Source organism: Natator depressus, chromosome 1 (genome assembly GCF_965152275.1).
Source record: "Natator depressus isolate rNatDep1 chromosome 1, rNatDep2.hap1, whole genome shotgun sequence".
In the NCBI taxonomy this organism is placed as follows: domain Eukaryota; kingdom Metazoa; phylum Chordata; order Testudines; family Cheloniidae; genus Natator; species Natator depressus.
The window spans coordinates 8274417-8279411 of NC_134234.1; the positions used below are offsets into that span (position 1 = coordinate 8274417).

Below are 4995 nucleotides of genomic sequence, written 5' to 3' on the forward strand. Positions count from 1 at the left end.
TCACAACATGCGAGTCACGGCCAGAGTGAGGAAGTCTTCATAGCTGAGCCGCACGCTGCCTACCCTGCCAGTATTCTTCTGGAAAGCTTTGGTCGTGCTCTGGAGGTGGGTGCAGAGCTGAATGAAGCTATCCAGCTGGATGGTGGAGTTGGAAGCCCTCTGAGAGTAACGGGACAGCAGCAACAGGATGAATTGGGGGCTCAAGTTATATCCATCTGCTGCAGCTCACTGAGGTTGGTGGAACCTGACCGGTCTCCATCATACTGCTGAAAGAGGTTCTTCCACTGTTGGATGAAGCACCACAAGGTTGAGAACGCAAAGATATCGATCCGTCCTGACTTCGTTTTATCGAACATGTTAATCATCATAAGGCAGGTCTCATCATTAAATGCAGGCCAGTTGGAGTTGACCAGAGCCTGCTTGAGTTCTTTGATGGAGATGTAGCCACTGCAATCGGCATCCATTGTCTGGTACCAAGAAAAGGCTGCCGGGTCCACGCCAGGTGGCATGTTACCAGCAGGAGCTCCGGGGGCTCCATAGGGTCCTGGCTGAAGGGCACCATAGGGATTGGTAGATAGTTGCCCATAAGGCCCTCCTGGGGCTGGGCCTCCTGCATAAGGTCCCCCAGGAGCTCCAGATAGTGCTCCCCCTGAGGTGGGATGCCCATAAGCCCCTCCACCAGATGGTGGTCCAGAGGGGCCTCTAGGTGCTGAGCTGCCATAGGGACCACCAGGAGGCAACCCACCTCCATACTGGCCTCTGGAATAGTAACCACCCTGCAGGGCACCTGGGGCTGGCCCTGCTGATCCAGGGTAACCCTGCCTGTATGGATAGCCGACCATGGTGCTCTCTGACTGGGGAGCTCACCGCCTCTGCCCCGCCCACGCTGTGAGCGCAGCTTCCCTCCCCGCCCTCCGGCTTCGCTGATTGGTTGCTGGTCTCTAAGTCATTAATGAAAATATTGAGTAGTGCCAGAACCAGGACTGGCCCCTGCAGAATTCCAGGGGCAGAACAGAGATCTATACTGACCTGTGACTTTAAGCCCTGACACTCCTTGTCATGCCCTGTACTGCCCTGTTGCACTTTGCTGTTTTCATGAAAGGCTTCTTTGCGGATAAATAACGTTTTTTTAAAATGTGTTTTATTAAAAGTTGTTGCATTTTCTCTTCAGTTGAAGGTTCACTTGTTACATAATAGTTTGTTGAATAATAAAAACCATAAGTTTCTGTTGGGAGGAGGCAACTGTTCATTTTGCACAGAAAATAATTAAGTTTGCACTAATGAGGACAGAGTGGTGCGCTCTTCAAAATAGAGTCCTTTGTAATACCAGGCAAAACCATGCCTGGTTTTGTCTCAGTACTGGACAGGAGACAAATCTTAGGAAAAAAAACGGACTGGCTTAAACCTGGAAAATTGGCTGGCCTACTTGCTGCTGGAGGAGCTGCTGCTGCTACACCCGCTGGATGGTGTGGCGGGTGAAGTCGCAAGCCAAATTTTATCCAAATTCGGGGCTGAAATACACCCGAGCGGCTTCTGTGTCTTTGAAGTTGTCAGCATAGCAGCAGGGAGCACTGTGGGATCCATGCTGGCCAACAACAGTTCAGAAATGGCGCTAACACACCCAGCCAGGGAGTATGAGGTGGAGACAAATGAATCATGGGATTTTTCTTTTTTAAAAGAAATTGGAACTAGCCTGGCTTCTGCTAAGCGTCCCTCAATACACTGCAAGGCAATCCCAGAATGTACGCTGCTCAGCAACAAAGCAAAGGTGCATGGGGTGCCCTCCAAGGATGCCTCACTTTCAGTTCTCCGCACACTGCTGCCATACGTACCCTATGTGCATTGACAGAGGGCGCACTGTCCTGTGTGCACCCTATTGCTGAAGCTTGCATTCTGTGCATTACCTGATGCACCGCAAAAAGCTCTGGATTAACCCCCTACTCCACCCCCATATAGCTTTAGGGTTTGTCTATAATGCTGCCGTCTATCTTGTCCTGGAGACTGCTCAAAGACGGGGCAGGATTAAGGCAATCTGGGGCCTGGGCAGATGACGTAAGGCTCTCTAAACCTACTCCTGTGACTGAAGCCTGCATGTCACTGTGTCCCTGCCACTCCAAGGCAGAGGGCAACATCAGGGGTCTTTTCTGCTTCCCAGAGAGGCAGGGATAGCAGCCAGGGTCCCCATCCAGTACTTATCCTAGCCACAAAGGTTTGCTTGGAGGGGCTTGAACGTGCTGCACATCTACTGCGATGATGTTGGCAGGGAGCCCCATGTGCAGTGGGCCTTGGAGTTAACACTCTATTGAGATGCATGAGTCAATTTGTGCACCTCTCAGAACTATTGTTTCAGGCTCTTTGCATCCTCAGGCAGATGGCCTGAGTGTAACCGATGCAGTGACATGTTTCCAAGCTTTGGTGGTGACTCTTCAGTGACCCATGAGAATCTAGCTGTTTCTCTCCAGACGCTCGGAGAGATGTACAGAGTAGCTTCCCTTCCTAGAGAGGAAGGATGGTCTGGTGTTTAAGGGGCGAGCTTGGGACTTGAGACCCAAAGCTGAGTTAATATCTCAGCTTTGCCGCAGCTGTGTGACATTGGGTAAATCATTTAGCCTTGCTGTGCCTCAATCCCTATCTCGCTTGGGGGCTGTGAGCCAAATTCTGTGTCTGCATTCAAGCTACCTAGTCACTCCATGACAGTGACTTCCCGCCCCTGCTAGGTTCTGCTGGAACTATGGAACCATCGGACGCTAGCAGTCGCGAGTGCAAGGACAGAACTTTCTCAGCAGCTGGATCCGGACGAGAGCATCTGCAGCCATGGGTAAGTGATCAATCTGAGAAGTGTGAACCTAGTTCAAAACCCAAACTCCTTCCAACTGGAGGGAGGTTGGAGGTGAGGAAGACTGCTGTTGTGTTTCCTTAATACCTGTAGGGCAGGTGATGGGTGCAGAAAATCAAGGTCACTATTGCCAGAACCAACAATCTCAGTAGTGGCCAAGCTTGCCTGGACCACGGAAGATGAACTACAGTCTCCCAAAGGGGTGCCGCCATCTGCTGGTGGGGGAGTCTGGGGAAGTTTTGCACAGCTCTTACTCACCCTTGTCCTATTTATGTGACTAGCCAGGACTGTGGTCTCAGGGCCATCTATTAGAAGCATTAACTACTTGAAAGGGAAGGTCCTTTGAGTTTCTTTCCTTTGGAAAGAGGAAACCTTGCAGCGCTGTGCTTGTATCCCATTCGCTCCCCAGAAGAGCAAAGCTCGGTTTATGTAATGGATAATTAAATGTGACACCTGTAACTGTTCCAAAGGCAACAAGAAAGTTAGGTCACTTAGTGACTTACCCTTTTTTTTTTCATTATCTTAATTGACTTCATGCAAATCCATCTGCTGCTCTGGCTCCTGTGTAGTGGCGCAAAGGAGAAAAGTGGCAGGGACTTCAGGCTCAGGGATTAATAATTCACCACCTGTAAATAAAACCGTATCCTGCCTTAAAACTGATCATCCCTCATGCTCATCTGCTGCTGCCTGGGATTAGCATATAAATGAAGCCAAGGAGATGTCAAGGGAGCTGCTAGGGACACTTTGAAATGGCCCCCTGGGTGAGGCCGGGAGCTGCACCTGTGTTCCGGGAGGAGGATCTATTTGAGCTGGAGCATCATGAGCCCACTCGCAACCTCACGAAGAGCCTCTTCCAACAGCTCTAACTTCCTAGGCCTGCAAAGTGCAGGGGCTCTCTGCTACTCCCGGTGAGAAGGTGGAAGTGCCTAATGTCACACAGTGTCCCTTTGACTGTTCTCTAAGCCTCCATCCTCTGTGTTTTTAGCCCATTAGGGATTGCTGCTTCTCTCTGCTGCTGGTGGACAGCAGAAGAAGTTCACTCCAAATTGCTGCTTCCCCAGTCTGTTTCTCTTGGACAGTTAACTTTTAGAGGCAGACGCTGACATGTACAGGGCAGAGCACCATTTTGGCACTGAGGTTATGTACACTGGCTACTGCAAATGTGGTGCAGAGAAGAGAGGTCACCTTGTGGCGGAGGCAGTGGCATGGGATCCTGGAGATGTGGCTTCAATTTCTGGCTCTGCCACACACCCTCTGTATCTCTGAGGGCAAGTCACTTCAGGTGACAGGGCAATGCTATTTGTCTATCGCTTTATTCCATCTTAAGTCTAAGCTATGTGGGGCTGTGTGTGTGTACAGCACCTAGCACAGTGGGGCTCCAATATCGGACCACCCCAGAAGAGATGCTGGTCGGATAATAGCCCCTGATCCCTAGACATTTTTTAAATCCATGAGTCTTTGACTTGCACCCAAGAGTTTTAAAAGAGCTGGCTGAGGAGCTTGCTGGCCCACTTGCTCTGATTTTCAATAAGTCTTGGAGCACTGGGGAAGTTTCAGAAGACTGAAATAATGCTAAGGTTGGGTCAGTTTTTCAAAAGGGTGAATGGAATGACGTGGTTAATTATGTCTGTCAGCCTGACATCTGTCCCGGGCAAGGTAATGGAGCAGCTGATAAGGGACTTGACTGATCAAGATTTAAAGGAGGATAATGTAGCTAATACAAATAAACATGGGTTTATGATAAACAGATCCTGTCAACCTAACCGGATACCCTTTTTTGATGAGATTACAAGTTTGATTCAAGTGTTAGTGTTGATGTTGTATACTTGGACTTCTGTAAGGCCTTTCACTTGGTACTGCATGCCATTTCTGATTTAAAAAAAACTAGATGGATACAAAATGAGCATGGCACATGTTAAATGGATTCAAAGCTGACTGACTGATAGGTCTCACTGTAATTGTAAACAGGAAATCATCCCTGAACAGGTCTGTTTCTAGTGGAGTCCTGCAGGGATCAGTTCTTGGCCCTAAGCCATTAACATCTTTATCAATGAACTGAAAGAAGGTGTAAAATCATCACTGATAAAGTTTGCAGATGGTGCAAAAATTGAGAGAGTGCTAAACAATGAAGAGAACAGGCTGCTGATTCAGAGCAATCT

The 4995-nt window shown here is 49.1% G+C and overlaps 1 pseudogene; it reads right to left on the reverse strand.

The window, feature by feature from the left end:
* On the reverse strand, positions 1-842 carry LOC141980905 (peflin pseudogene; annotated as a pseudogene).
* Between the last annotated feature and the right edge of the window lie 4153 nt (positions 843-4995).